This window comes from Rhineura floridana, chromosome 19 (genome assembly GCF_030035675.1).
Source record: "Rhineura floridana isolate rRhiFlo1 chromosome 19, rRhiFlo1.hap2, whole genome shotgun sequence".
Taxonomy (NCBI): Eukaryota; Metazoa; Chordata; class Lepidosauria; order Squamata; family Rhineuridae; genus Rhineura; species Rhineura floridana.
The window spans coordinates 18,258,676-18,275,150 of record NC_084498.1 but is presented as its reverse complement, the minus strand read 5'-3'; the positions used below and the strand labels follow the sequence as shown (position 1 = coordinate 18,275,150).

The 16,475-nt window shown below is 45.3% G+C and overlaps 1 protein-coding gene across 9 annotated transcripts in view; it reads right to left on the bottom strand.

Moving 5' to 3' along the window:
* Window positions 1-16,475, bottom strand: part of ARVCF (ARVCF delta catenin family member) — a 576,381-nt gene that overhangs the window by 509,724 nt on the left and 50,182 nt on the right. The window lies entirely within an intron of this gene.

The window sequence follows — 16,475 nt, the reverse complement described above, 5'->3', positions numbered from 1 at the left end:
TACCTATAATTCAGAAGTTCCTATCACTGCAGACTAGGGATGGGCAAAAAATACAATTCAGTTTGCATTTAAAGCTGCATAACTCACACTTTCCGAAATATGAGCTGAAACACATCCACCCTTCAAGATGCGTACTTATTCAAATGCCGCAAAGCAGTTCTCCAACCAATGTTTATGAAAATTCCCAATTTTCCCAAAATTCCCAAAATGTTAGGGGAAAGTGTGCATAAAAATGAATACACAAATGAAAATAACATATAAAACGCATTAAATGACGAGAAATCACTTGCAAAAAAGGGTACATAAGTCAAAACTGCTACAAAAGAAGTGTTTACTAGGAGAAGTTCACACTAAAATGCTGGAGAGTTTTCATGAGGATTTAAAAAAAAATAATCGTAAATTGCTGCAGAAACTTGGAGAACTGAATTTAAGACTGGAAAATGAGAGAGTACCAAACCTGATGGATCCTTCCGTTCCTACTGCAGACCTCCCCCAACCGCAAAACTCTTGCTTCTGAGTAGCCCTGTTGGATTCAGGGAACACAGCCAGGATTGTAGACCATGGCCAAGATTCAAAAGAACCTCTCAACTGTTGGCTGTGTGTGTTTGTGTTGCTTAATTTCGTTTAAAGCAGCACCACAGCAAGCAGAGTAACAGCAGATGTTGAAATGCGAGTGTGCCAGCGTGTGCGTGCATTTGCCTAAGAAAGCAGGCTTTTACCCTGCATCAGGATCACTGAGACTGGAGACTTAGTAAAATAAGAAAAGCTACCTTATTTATAGAAATACATAGTAGATAGAAAAGCAAACCTAGTTCTAACTAACTAACTAAGTTGGAGGCATAACGCCCAGGTGTAGGGGTTAGCCTCATGGCTTGGAGAGAGCAGAGACAAGGGATGTCTCCTCTCTCCTGGACAGTTGGAGGACAAAGGAGGGGAAAGGGTGGAAGGAGGAGGAGCAGGTAAGCTTCCCTAAAGACATAACAGTCTAACGACAGAAGGAAGTCAGTCAGAGGATCACAGCTAAAGGTAAACAACCCTATCCATCTGGGGGACCCTAGCTCTATCTCCCTTCTGGAACACAAACAAAAGAACAAAACAGGAGTTGCTCTTGCCCCACTTCCAACATCAACAAGTTCCACCTGTCCATTGCAAGTGGCATGCGATCAGAAAAGGACCGTAGCATAGAGGTCAGGCATCTGCTCTGCATGGAGAAGGTCCCAGGTTAATTCCTCAGTATCTCCAGGTAGGCTGGGGAAAGAACCGTCTCTGAAGTTCTGTAGAGAGAGGCTGCCAGTCAGTGGAGACAATACTGAGTTAGATGGACCAAGGGTCTGTCTCACTGTAAGGCAGTTTCCTGTGTTTCCATGTCACACTGTGAGCTACTGCTAGCTCAGTCCTATCAGACAGTTGGAGGTGGCTGATGGACAGACACATTCTGATGCCAAACATCTGGCATTCTAATCACACTTCTTCCTCTGTCGTGGTGGATATAGGAAGCCATCAGGGCCACAGACCAAGAGGCAGGAAGGAATCATGAGGACAGGGGAAGCTGCCTTATACTGAGTCAGACCATTGGTCCATCTAGCTCAGTATTGTCCACAGTGACTGGCAGCAGTTCTCCAAGGTTTTCAGACTGGGTCTGTTCCCAGCACCCACCTGGAGATGTCAGGGGTTGAACCTGGGACCTTCTGCATGCAAGGCAGATGCTCTTTCAGTGATCTACAGCCCTTCCCTGAATAGGAAGCTGCCTACTGAGCCAACCATTGTCCACCGAGCTCAGTATTGTCTACACTAACTGGCAGTGGCTCTGCAGGGTTTCAGACAGGAGCTCTCTCCCAGCCCGACCTGAAGAGGTTGGGGATAGAACCTGGGACCTTCCGCATGCAAGGCAGATGCTCTGCCACTTAGCTACAGCCCTTCCCCAGGAAGGAGGAGTCATATGACACAGAGCCAAACACAGTTTGCCCCGGTGCAAAGTCCCAGCCTGACGCAGAAATTTTCAATAGACCGAAGTCAAGAAGAGTCAATGGGCAGCTTGTGCGGCAGAATCACTCTAGCATCTAGGAACTGCCCATGGCTGGAGTAGGAATCGTGGTTCCCTCAAAGAGTGCTGGGCTCCAACTCCCAGCAGACCCAACCAGAATGGCCAACGTTCAGGAATGATGGGAGCTGTAGTCCAGCAACATCTGGAGGTTCCCCACCCTTGGCCTGAGTAATGCTCCAAACTTTAACCACAGGGGAGGCAAGAGATTATCATGACCTGGGGTTGGATCCAACCAGGTTCTACTGATAGAAGAGCCATTGAAAGTAATAGGCCCATGTTTGACTTCCAGGCATCTCTCAAAGGCCTATGCAATTGCTCAAAATCTCTTTTAGGTAACCAGTCATTTTAATGATAGGTTTATTACTGTTTTTTATGTTGCCGTACACTGCCCTGAGGTTTTGCGAGAGGGCGGTTGTCAGGACCTGCCTCCCTGGTCAGTCCCAGAGATCACCAGACTCCCAGGGAGTCTCTGGCTTCAGACACCACCTGCTGAGCTCCTGACTCTCACAAGTCTGGATGCTCAGATCATCCCTGATCCCATCTGTGGTCATACTCCCCCCTTTCCCTCCCCTTGGTCTTTCCTAATCCTGAGTTCCAAATGGACACCCAGTGGACCCAAACGGACAACATAAAATTTGATCAGTGAAGCAAGAACACAACTTCAGATTGGAAGCCACTGAAACACTAGCTAGAGGTATGAAATTTGTAGTGAACTCGAATGGAAAGAGAAGACCATAGGGGCACATGACACAATGATTCTTCCTGGTGGGCAGGCCGAAACGAATTTTGCTAAGCTAGTAACTTGTATAAAAGCACTTGCAAAGCTGTGTTGGTTCCCTGTTCTGTTTGCTTGTTTGAACCACTTCACCTCGATCCAAAATGGCAGGGCTTGTCCATGGTAAAGAGGCTTCCACATGCAAGGCATGTGAATGAAAACATGGACACCTAGTAACAATTCCTTAAATATCCTGCCCTGAAGCCCAACGCTGGAGGTTTCTTGGTAAGCAAGGTATGGAGGCCAGCTCCTGCTTCTTCTGCTCCTCTTCCTCCTCCTCTAAGGAGGTGTGGGACCGCAATATCTGATGGAACGCCTCTCCCGCTATGAACCTACCCGTTCACTTCGTTCAGTATCTAAGGCCCTCCTCCGGGTACCAACCCATCAGGATGCCCAGAGGATTGTTATTAGATCCAGGGCCTTTTCTGTGGTGGCCCCCGAACTATGGAACAGCTTAACTGAGGAGATACGCCTGGCGCCTACGGTACTTTCTTTTAGGCGCCAGGTTAAGACCTGGTTATACTCCCAGGCATTTTAACGTTCATGTTTTATATTCAATGTTTTTTACTCTACCTTGTTGTGACCTTGTATGTTTTATTGTAACTTTGTATTTTAACTCTGCTGTTCACCGCCCAGAGAGCTATTCGCTATGGGCGGTCTATAAATAAAATAAAATAAATAAATAATAAATAAAGCTTCCCACTAGCTTTCCCCTCTGTCCCTATCTTCACTTCCCTGGTTTCCTTCTAACCAGACTCTTTCTCTTCCAGTATCTCCAGACCCTACTTGCTTTCTGCCTCTCCGTTTGGGAGCATCCACCGAAATGCCAGCTGCCATTTCATTCTTCAGCTGTGTGTGTTCCTCAGCTCTGCCTGCGCGACTTGAAGGAGGATCCCTCCCTTCAGGTGAACTAATCAATCTTACTGCCCAAGCCAGCTCCTGACAGCCGTATGAAAATACTTGGATAAAGAAATAAGATGTATGAAAATACTTGGATAAAGAAGTAAGATGTGCACATTACCAAAACCTCAATATAGGTGCCTTGTTGACAGGCAGAAGGAAGTGCGAGATTCATTTACAATTGCACAACTCAAGCCTGCAAGTTCCCGCCCACCACTTCCCCATTATGGGAATGCACCAGAATCAAGGCCACCTTTAAATTAGCTGCCTCTAATTAATCAACCAAAGCTTTAGTCGATTCATCTACCGATTAAATGCAGCTGTGGGTAAAACTAATTAACCCCGAGAGTAAACACTGCAAGTCCCCGGCTGTCAGAGTGGATGCACTGGAGTTCATGCCCATTTGTAAGCGTCAATAATCCCAATGGGCTCTGCTGCCAGAGAAGGATCGTTTCACAAATGCCACTCTGGGTAAATTGCTTTCTCACTGCACTTTCCAGTTGGCAGGCACTCACCGTTTCCTTCCCCAAAACACTGCACAGCCCTGCTGTGAGTTAATTACTGCCTTCCATCCCACCGTGAGCCTTACTTATTTATTTATTTTATTTTATTCGATTTATATACCGCCCACAGCCCAAGGGCTCTCAGGGCGGTGCACAACATGGATAAATACAATAAAATCACAAGAACAGCAAAATATACATTATTAAACAAGTAAACAACCTGATATAGATTAAAAACACAAATAGATTAAAATGCTTGGGAGAATGAAAAGGTTTTAACCTGGCACCGAAAAGATAAAAGTGTAGGCACCAGGCACACCTCATCGGGGAGACTGTTCCATAAATCGGGGGCAACCACTGAAAAGGCCCTAGATCTTGTGGCACAGCATTTGAACCTTGTAAAACAAACCAGAATCCAACTAACTGCAATGGTAGGAAAATAAAATTTGATCTCCGAGTCTCAACTCGCCACACTAGAGTCATAATTTCCCTGCTATGTTTCTCCTCCACCTGACCTATCTGCCATTTTGCATTCTTTAGGAGGAGAAACAAGGGAGAGCACTTTCTCAGTGGTGGCCCCCAAATTATGGAATGATCTCCCTGACGAGGTGCGCCTGGCACCAACACTGTTATCTTTTTGGCACCAGGTCAAGACTTTCCTCTTCTCCCAGGCATTGTAGCATGTGTTTTTAAATTGTTTTTTTTAAGTGTTTTTAAATTTGTATATTTGTATTTAATGTTTTTAATTGTTGTAAACCGCCCAGAGAGCTTCAGCTATGGGGCGGTATACAAATGTAATAAATAATAACAATAATTTAGTGTCATCAGCAAAGATACAATGTTCTCTGTGCTCAGAAGACTTGTTGTCTTCTATAACTTCCTTCATTTGCATGTAGCAATAAAATATGGTTTAGTGCAAACTAAAATATGGTTTAACACAAGGATGAGAAAACTGTGGCCTATTCCAAATGCTGTTGGCCAGCATGGCCAATGGCCTGGGATGATGAAAGTTGTAGTCCAACAACATCTGGAGGGTCGCAGGTCCCCCACCCCTGCCCTAAACCATAGTTAATTCTAACTACAACTCCCAGTTCAGACAAAAACGAGTAACCACATATTGTGGGTGGGGGTGAGGTAGGGACTCTTCAGATGACTTAACTGCAGCTATGGAGGAGGAGGGTGTGTGAACCCAAAGCTATCCTAAGCTCTAAAACAGAGGTGTCCAACAGTTTTTTCATACCTGCCAAAATTGTGGCAAATGTGTTAGCATTTTTGGCCACATGACAATAGAAAAATAGACAACGCTCTGAATTATTTATGGATAGAATTTAGTAAGCAATCTAACATAACTGTTCATTAAGTAGTGCAGGGAAGTCAAGCATAAAGTAAGTTAGACTATATTTCAACTTTGCCTCCAAATTTTCATTGAATATCTGCGACCAATATTTTCCTTTTACAGGTTTTACTGCAGAAAAAGTTGACAACGGATTTGGAATAACGGCATTTAGAACCGTGAGCTTCTTTTGATTTGAAATACGAGTCCACAAAGTAACAACTGGATCACCTTTCAAACACTGAGTGCTTTGAAGTAAAATCACATCCATCTCAAAAATGTGCCTCAAGAAGCCTCACAAGCTCTTGAGATAGCTGAGAAGTGAAGATGTCAGTGAGCATTTTGCAGCGCACAGGACCCAAGGACGAATCCATCATTGTTAAGGGTGGAGGGTGGACACTTTTTTGAACTGGTACATGTATAAAATTTGTATTTAAAAAATATTTTAAAATAGGTGGCAGAAGTAAAACACCAGTTTGCCAATAGTAGTATATTTTCCCTCTTAAATCGCTTTGGGTGTTACGCGCACTAGGATTTTTACCATGCAACCATTCAAAAACACCTAAAATGGTTGTCTGGGGCACATTCTTTTCATTCATGCATTGAAAATGTTTATTTGATATATTTCGAAATGGCATTTGTAAAATGTTAGGAAGCTACCTTATACAGAGTCAGATCACTGGTCCATCAAGCTCATTATGGTATACTCTTGACTGGCAGCAGCTCATCAGGATTTCAGACAAGGAGTCCTTCCCAGCCCTACCTGGAGATGCCAGGGATTGAACCTGGGGCCTTCTGCATGCAATGCAGATGCTCTAACCACTAAGCTATGGCTCCTCCTCTTTGCAGTGTGGAATGCTCCTGTTCAGTCATGCCATCTTCCATGAAACTCCTTTCCTCCTAATTTCCATTCCATTACCATCACCCTAATAGTCAGCCAATAGTCATGGCCATTGAGCATGCTCAGAAATCAATGGGTTTGAGGGAACTTCTCCCATAAGGTTCCCCCCACTTTTAAAAATGTGCTTCTGAAAATCTTTGGGGGTTTACATCAGAGAACTGGTGCTGGGGATAAAGGGCTAACCCTCCCCCTTAGTGCCTATTCAAACTGGGGAAGAGGAGCTAGAATAGTTTTTAGGGAAAACATTGACTGCCTTCAGACATCACAATAAACCATGGTTTACTGTGACAAGAAGGAGCCTGGTCTCCCCCTTGAGCTCATACACTTCCCGCATCCCCTGCTCCAGCACGACCATGAGAAAGATTGACAACTACTGCTTGTATTTTCCTGCAGTTTAGTGACATCCAAACTCAGAACCCATGGTTTGGTGCTGGCTTCTTTCAAACAAACAGTTAACCACAGTTTGTCAGGTTCAGACAACACAATAAGCCACGACTAATAAAAAAACAGAAATAATAGTATCCACATTCCTCCTCACAGCCAAGCTGGTGGGGGAAGGAGTGTGTGAACCTGAAGGAAGGCCAGGCTCATTCACATTATGATAGACCATGGCTTAGCATGATGTCCAAAGGCAGCCAATAGGAAATCCAGTCCTAGATTTCCATTTTCATGTGTGATTTTGTTCCTTAGATATAGGCCCACTCTAATAATAGTCAAGCTATTCCACTCCAAGGTAGAAACTGAGTGATTACATGTCAATAGTTGTTAATTCTGCAATATTTCTCTGCACAGGCTTTACCTACAGGGATCCTATTTCAAGCTTATCACTTCTAAATTAAAGACAATAAAGCTAGTTACATTGGACAGAATAAGGATTAATGGCAATCTCATTTAACCTGGCTCTTCCTAACAATTTACTGATTAAAGATGTCGCCGGGAATGCACTGACCCTTTCAAAGCAATTCTATAATTAAACTCAGAGATTTTTTTTTCTTCATAATGAGCCATAAAAGGAAGGGGGGAAAACCCCTTTGTGTTCATATCCCACATGAAATGAATCTACAATAGAAGCATTCTTTACTGAGACTCCACTCTATATTTGAAGCCTATGGCATATGCCATAATTCTGAAACATTCATGCCAACAGTAATCACTATTACATAACAGAATTGTAGAATAGTAGGAAGGGACCTATAAAGCCATCAAGTCCAACCCCCTGCTCAATGCAGGAATCCAAATTAAAGCATACTCAACAGATGGCTGTCCAGCTGCCTCTTGAAGGCCTCCAGTGTTGGAGAGCCCACCACCTCCCTAGGTGAAGAGTCTTCTCAGCAGCTGACTCTCCTCTTTTTACTCTGACTCCCTGGAGACATAGGGACCCTGCTCCCAAAAATGTAAGGGGTTAAACACCTCCCGAAGGGACCAGAGACAACTAAATCCCTGCTTACATCCCTGAGGCAAAGAGCAACCAAGAGGTAGTATATGGGAGGCACAAAAGTTAGGAACGTAGGAAGCGACTTTACAGGTCCATCTAGTTCAGCATTGACTACACTGACTGGCAGCAGCTCTTCAGGATTACAGACAGAGCCCTACCTGGAGATGCTGGGGATTAAACCTGAGTCCCTCTGCACACAAAGCAGATGCCCCGCCACTGAGCTATGACCTTCTCGACATTGAACACAGAGAACAGTCTCTCTCTTTGGGTAACAACTGTGAGCTTGCAAAGCCAGAGTTATGCACTTCGCTATTACGTTTATAACCCACATTTCCTCCAAGGAGCTCCAGATGGCTTACATGGTTCTCCCCCCCTATTTTATCCTCAAAACAACCCTGTAAGGTAGGTTAAGCCAAAAGACTGCAACTAGCCCAAGGTCATGGCTGAGTGGAGATGTGAATCCTGGTCTCCCAGGTTCTAGTCTGATACTCTAATCACTACACCATATTGGCTGTTCTTTAAAAAAACATTCAGTAAAGCCCCTGACTCTACAGCTGTGTTGTAATAAGCAGTTGCTTCTACTCAGAGGAACTCAGGAGGCTGCCTTATACCAAATCAGGGCATTGCTCTATCTAGCTCCATATTGTCTACACTGACTGGCAGTGGCTCTCCAGAGTTTCAGGCAGGAGTCTCTCCTAGTCCTACCTGGAGATGCCGGGGATTGAACCCTGGACCTTCTGCATAAAAAGCAGATGGCTCTATCCAGGGCCGGTGCCAGAGGGCAGCCAGGTCGGGCCCTGGCCAAGGGCCCCTGGGCTCCAAGTGGCCTCTAAGGGCCCCTCCTTAGGGTGGGTAGGTAGCACTCCCTTCCGTGATCCGTGGCATCATCAGCTCCTGACCCTGCCACAGACTGCAAGAGGGAGCTCCCAGGCACACACCCCTACTGCCATGCTGGCCCACAACGCCTGCCTGCATGCCCCACCTACCTCTTCCTTGATGAAAATACTGGTTGCGCTGCACACACGAGCCTGCCATCAACCAAGATAGCGGCCGAGGTTTCCCTAAGAAGCTGATACCCCTGCCACCATCTTGGTTGATGGCAGGGATTAGCGCACATAGGACGCACACAGACCATCAACCAAGATGGTGGCGGAGGCATCAGCTCCTTAGGGAAACCTTGGCTGCCATCTTGGTTGATGGCAGGCTTGCGTGCACAGTGTGGGCAGCATACACCAAGGGAAAGGTAGGTAGATGGAGTGTGTATGCGTATGTGTGTGAGCCGGGCCCCCAGGCAGGCTGGTGCCCAAGGACCCCAGCATGCCTGGCGTCAGCCCTGGCTCTATCACTGAACTGTAGTCTACAGGAACCATGAGCACCTAAGACCCACATCACCTCCTAGTGGACTGATTGCATGTACAAATCGAGGAAGGAGAGAGCAGACACAACATTATGGGGGGGGGTGATGAGGCCCTGTTTTTATATAAGACGCATGAACAGTCTAGCAAGGCACAAAAATGGTCTCAAGATGTTAGGCAGGTTTTCCTCACTATGTGAAAGCATTCTTTGTCTCAGGTTTTAGCAAGGTACCCCAAAATATGAAGGGCGAGCCTACAGCTTGAGATCTGGCTCCGTAGTGCTACTCACGCCAATAAATAATGCATGCTCAGAAAATGAATAATTGAGCAATACCAATGTAGATGGCAGCTGTCCAAGACAACGTTGTAGAATCGGCTTCAAGCCCCCGTGCCCCGGAGAGAAAACGCAGGGAAGTCGAGGCTCTTAATAAAGTCAGCCCTTCCTTCCCTTTGGAGACACTCACCTGGAGTCAAGGAGAGCTGGGAGTGAACTCCCAGCACCCATTTTTTCCAAGAACCCTGGGAAAACTGGAAGGGGAGAGGTGCGCAGAGGCCAGAGAAGGAACTGCGGGAGGAGGGAGTGCTATCTGCCATCAATCTGGGCGCTCCTGCAAACCCCACTAAGCTTGCTATAGCCTGAAACTGGCTGTGCAGCTAATTGATTGCTGAACGGGACTCAGCTGCGGGCAGCCTGAGGCATTTCCATCAGTGGTCCTGTTCCTTCCAGCCAGCCAGCCAGCCAGCCTTCCCGGATCTGCCATTCCATTCCTCAATCCCCACCCCACTTTTCCCATTTTCCTCCCTCTCCAATAGTCAGCGTACATTCTAGAGCAGTGGTTCCCAACCTTTATGAGCACGGGACTCCCTTTATAAACTGAATTTTTTTTGTGACCCCCACCCCCCAGGGAGGCAGGCTGGCTGCCAGGAAGGAAGGAGGAAAGCAGCCTTTCTTTGCAGCCTTGCTTCTTTTTGCTTCACAAAAACCTCTCTCCTCTCATCCTAAGTAAGGGTGTTGTCAGTAGCGGCAGTGCAAGGAGACGGGAATCAGTGATAGTAATCCCCTCTTCTTCCTGGTAGCCCCACCCTCAGTCTCCTTTGGCATCTGCCATGTATTTTATAGGCAGATGCTTGCCCTTAGTGCACCTGAAAGACGCTCTGGCACTTCAGCAAAAGGCCTCCCCTTTCTCGTTTGGAGCAAGGGGGAGGTGTCATCTGCAGCGGCAGTGGAAAGCAGACAGTGTCGAGGGAGTGAAGACTTCTTTAAAAAATTAATAAATAATTCATTTCTTTACCGTTCACGGCCCCCTCTGGATTACTTCGCGGCCCCCCTGGGCATCCCGGCCCCCAGGTTGGGAACCACTGTTCTAGAGCTATGGGTCATGCTCAGTTCTCATTGGGCTGCCCGGGGGTTTTCTTCCTCACTTTGAGCAAATTTTTCCTCAAGGTATTTGGCTCTTTTGCAAACCTTAGGGTTCACATCAAGCCTACCACTACTTTCCTCTTGCAGACGGTGTCTTTTTTGACTACGTAAAGAGCCACACTTGGGCAAATGGGTTTGCTATTAGTAGAGAGGGCTCAGTTGTTTTTCATTTGCTGTTCTGTTGATGTTTTATCATTCTTGCTATTGTGACGTTGTGCTTGCAGCTGTCCATTTCAAGGTGTATTGCTGGTCTCTTTCTTGAGACTTTGTTGAGGGCTGTGGAGTCGGTACACCAGACCTTCGACTCCGACTCCTCTATTTTTCTACTGTCCGACTCCGACTCCTTCATAAATGGCAAGTGTATATTAACTAGTAATAACAGATTTACTGTAGTAAAATGGTAGCACAAGGCATTTCATCACCACCACGTGAATCCAGAGCTTGGAAAAGTTACTTTTTTGAACTACAACTCCCACGAGCCCAATCCCTGGTGGAAAAGCTGCCCCCTGGATGGACCCAACAGTGTCTCACCCCTGCAACTTTTAGAATGTGCAAACTCTTGCTGAATTCCCCCCCATTTCTCACTTTACATATTAGTGCAAGTTATTAAAGAGAGAGAAAGCGCTGCAAGGCCATACTGCAGGACAACCCTCCAAGAAGGGAGGGGAACCTCCAATGTTTTATTCTTGACATCAGGCTCCAAAAGCAAATTCCCTTTGCCTGTCAACATTTGCAGCAGCTGAGCAGACATTCACCGTTCCATACTTTTACATTAATCATCAGATTAATGTTCTCCCGTCAAGCTGCCTTTTCTTTAAGGGGGTAAAAAAAAAGAAGCAGCAGCCTCGGCAAATTTTTCTACCAGTGTGGAGTGCACCTGAGCATTAAAAAGGGGTTTTCATGCATTGCAGCTTCATCCGATTTCCATCGGGTGGCATTCAACCCTAGTCCTACTCACTGTAGATCTATTGAAGTTAATATCCGTGGCTGACTTCGGTTTGTTAATTCTGACGGGTCTACTCTGAGCAGGACTTAGATGCAACCCATCGTGACTTCAGGAAGACCTGGGGTAGAGGAACCTTTTTCAGAGGGCCGCATTGCCTTCTGGGCAACATTCCAGGGGCCACGTGCCAGTGGTGGGCAGGGCCAGAGACAAAAGCGGATGAAGCAATGACTATAAAACTCACCTTTGTAGCTTTTGATACACACACATACACACACACACGCTGTCTTCTCTACCCTCTACAGGCAAGCGAGAAGCATGATCAGAATTCAAGGACACATTCTGGCCAGGCAAAAAAGGAGGGTGCACACGGAGCTGGTAAAGGACATAAGCTGCACAAGGCGCATGGCCTAAGGAAAGTCCCAAGGGCCAGACAGAGGGGTGCATCTGGCCTCTGGGTTTGAGGTTCCCCATCCATGTAATAGTGGTGGCTGGTGGCTCCATGTCCGTGAGGCAATAGAATCCACTCTAGATTTTAGTCTGAACTTTCAAGGAGCTGTCCAAGGTGTTTCTTGGATTCCACTGCCCCACTGACATGGAGCCACCAGCCAGTACTGCTTCCATCACATCTCCATCTCCTTCCACATCCAAGTTTGATGTTTCTTCACCGAGACTGAGATTTAGGAGTGCCGGCATCTCCCATGCTTCTTGCAAAAACAACAACAGAGTGCTCTACCATCAACTGTCCCATAGGAAGGATTCTAGGAGGGCAGGGAGAGGGAGGCACGTGAAGACCACCTCAGAATCTGCAGCCAGCCAGACCATCTTCTTACGACCCACCACCTCTGGGTTAGCTACCATCAACAATGATCACAGTTATGTGGGAAGGATCATGTTGTGTTTTAATATGGTAATGTTTTAAAAAATAACTAATTTAATACTTGTAAGCTACTTTCTTATGAATTATATCCTGAAAGATGGTGCATAAAGAACTGTAATTAATATGGAATTGCACTGTTAATTCTATTACTGAAAAACAGAAAGGTAATCTTTATTTTTGCAATCCTTGCAAGTACACCTACTTAAATGCAATGGAAATTCTGCCACCTGCTGCTACAGAAACAGGCAAAAAAATCAACCCAGCAACCACCCATTAAGTCCCCTATGGAAAACACAACATGAATCTCTGAAAAAATCACTATTCCAAATTCAGCAATGAATCAAAACAAGCCAAAACCTACTTTCAGAACGAAACACAAAACAGACCCAAATTCTGCAAAAAAGAAAAAGAATGTGCCAACATCACACCAGAGACTGCCTGCAATGAACTTTGAAAGCACCATCACTCAGAAAACATCACTCCTATTATTAAACCCGACACATATTTTGCGGAAAGGAACAGAGCACATCTAACTCTTGAAAGAAGCAAATCACACAGCCCAATTCTGGATAGGAGGAAGAGGAAAACAGTTTGCAATGAACCTAATTTCACTGCCTTTTTCTCAGTGCACTAAAGTCACCGAGTCCCTGAAGCACAGAGGGACGGTGCAAAGCAATAACAGGATGTCTCGTGACACAAACACATCCACAGCCTATAATTTAGATTGCTAACAGCTGAAAAGCCTTGCCTTGTTGCTAAGGTTCTCAACAGAACACGCAAACTTTTCTTTTTGCAGAGAGGAACAATTACCCAGGTTTGGAAAACGAGAACACCTTGGCCCCTTCCACCGCACAGCTCAAGAAGCTAAGAAGTTCCGCTCGTATTGCTTAGTGCTGCTCGACTAGAGGCAAAGAGGAATCCCTAAAAGATCACCCCATCCCCTATATACCCAACCAATCACTGCATTCTTCAGGAGAGGGCATCCTGCAGATTCCATCCTATCAGGAGGTCCATTCTGCACCATGTTAGAATCGGGCCTTTAGGGAGGTGGCACCTACTCTTTGCAACTCCCTCCCACGGCATATGCAACAGGCACCTTCTCTGTCATCTTTTTTGGCACCTGTTCAAGACATTCCTTTTTCAACAAGCCTTCTAAAATCTTTACCCCAATTGGTAACTGATTTGAATTGATTTTATGTATGTGCTATTGTTTTAAACTGCTTTTATTGTCATCTATTTTAATTGATTACATATTCAACTGTTTCAACTTCTCTGTATAAATAACTGTTTTTATATATGTAACCATTTATGTTATTGTAAATAACTGTGGGATGCCTTATGAGAAGCAATTCACAAATGAAAAAAAAAGCAATTATTTTTATTAAAAAAAGAAATATAGAGATGGAGGAGGGGGAAGTCCACTCCTGGCTGAGGATGGGTGAATCCATCAATTGTGGTTTGTCTCAGTTTCTCATTTTTCCTACCTTAAGTTAAATTCCCACCTTTCCATACAAGTTTGTGCATTTTTTAAAGTCCTCATGAAAATTCATTAGCATGCTTGTGAGAACTTCTAATATATGTATGTTTGCATGCACTTTTGCGTAATGTACACATTTTGCAAAGCACTTTTCCCTAATATAATGTATTTTGGTATGCTGTTTTCACTAATATTTGTGCCCTAGTATATGCAATTTTGTATCGGTTGGAGAACTACACTGCAAAATTTGGAGAAGTGTGATTATCGAAGGATGGCTGTGTTTCCGTTTGCATATTGTTTTGGAACGTATGAATTAAATAAGTCTGTTTCTACAATTGAACTGTAACAAATTTCTCCACTTCCCTAGTCAAGAAGATGCAATCCTCATTTTACCTCAGGGTTTGCACAGGCAGTAATTTGTAGGGTTATGGCAGGGACGGGAAACCTGTGGTGCTGGATTCCAGATCCCCTCAAAGAACTCCAATTTCCAGAGTCCCCTGGGAAAAGGGATTGTGGGGAAGTGGGGTCTCCTAAACAACTCTCAGTACCCTTAACAAACGACAGTTCCCAGGATTCTTTGGGGGAAGCCATGACTGTTTAAAGTGCTTCGATACTGCTTTAAATGTATCCTTCTAACTCATTAGCACAGCTTGGAAAAGTTACATTTTGAACTACAACTCCCATCAGCCAAAGCCAGTGGCCATGCGGGCTGGGGCAGATGGGAATTGTAATTTTAAAAAAGTAACTTTTCCAAGCTCTGCTAATTAGGTTTGTTTTGCTATATTCACCTCCGTTTGCCCATGTAAAAAAAAAATAATCTACCTCTTAGCCAGCTATATTTAAAACAGAGAGAGAGAGAGATCATGTTGCCAAGACAACAACACTTCAGAAACATTACAATGAACATTAAGAATTTATTTATTAGCACTCCTGATTCTGCCATTGCAGACAGAGCCATTTCCTACGCTTTGTGGGTTCTCGAGATGAGTCGTTGGAGCTGTAGTGTAGTGCATTCTAAAATGGCAATGTAAATCGGGGGTAGCCAACATGGCCCCCTTGAGATGTTGTTGGAATGCAACTCCCATCAACCCCAAGCATCCCGCTATGCCAGTTGGGGCTGATGGGAGTTCGAGTCCGACAACATCTGGAGGACACCATGTTGACTACCCCAACTGAGATTAACAGCACCATTAATTTCTATCATTAATCTCTAACATGCATAGTTTGTTTTTTTTCAAACTTTTCTGTAAGAAGACAAGTACCAATAAAAAGGGGAGCAAACAGAGCAGCAAACAGGTCAGTTCATAATACCCTAAGAAAATCAGACAAAGGTTTTATTAAAAAAAAAGGAGAGAAAAGAAAAATAAATAAGAACAAATAAATCAGGTCGGACATAGAAGGGGGCAGGATGGGAGGGAACAGGCTCCGGCAGAGCCCACATGGTATATTGATCAAACTGCTCCAAGTAGAGTCCCAGTTCTCAGAATATTTATGTTCTTTGTGCCTCTGAGTAAAAGTAGCTCTTTCTTATGCTGCAAGCAAAGGAAGTGTCCTGCCCGAGGTCGAGAGATCCAATCTCAGACACACCTGTGATTTTTCTCTTTTTAGTAAAGTTACAGTTACATCAATAGCAGTGTGCCTCATTAACCTAACTACACTTTCTAGGAACTTTTCCCTTACTAACTCTAAGTATGACTTCACAGCACTACGATGTTGACCCAGCAATGAACCCCTCCCCTGCATCCCTTTAAGAAGGCTTGGCTTTTGCGTGAAGCCGTTTGCTCCTCCTGAATGTCTGTTGAATCTCCTGCTTCTGCTGCCGGCGCATCCGAGCAATGGGGCTGGCTCACAGCTTCCCCCTCCGAGAGTGGTGGGCGGTCAGCTTGCTCGACCATGGGAACCTGCAGGGCACCCGGCTGGGAAATGTCAGGTGAAACAGGTGGTGCCTCTGCTACAGGCACAGGCAATGAGGGTGTGTCTAACAGAACAGTCTCCAAAGGGACAGTCTCTGACAGCTCTGGTTGCACTTCCACGGGGGGCAGGATCAGAGGGAGTCAAGGTGTCAGTGACTGGGATTTGTGTGCTCTGTGAAGTATCCCTGCTTCTTGTCTCCTCCCCAGTTCATTCTCCCAGTCCTCATTGTCATAGTCTGGTGCCTCAAAACCTCCCCTCCCAACCTGGGCCAAAACATTAAGGTCTTCCAACCAACAAGCGAGCAGGGGAGCCGTTCTATCCTTACAGTGCTGAAAGACCAGTTACTTGGCCCATAATAAAGCACCCAGAGCCCAGCTACGGTGTCCCTCTGTTGAATTCCAGAACACTGGGATATAATGAAGCATAGCATGAACACCTGAAATTTTTAGAGACTTCCTAATGCCAGTTTAATGTATGTAAGACTTCTGCCCCAAAGGGCTACAGAGCAAGCCCAGATGATATATTTCAGTAGAACAACATCACCATGTAGCATTGAGGGTCAGGAGTCCCAGCTGATGGGAAGATAACGGCAATA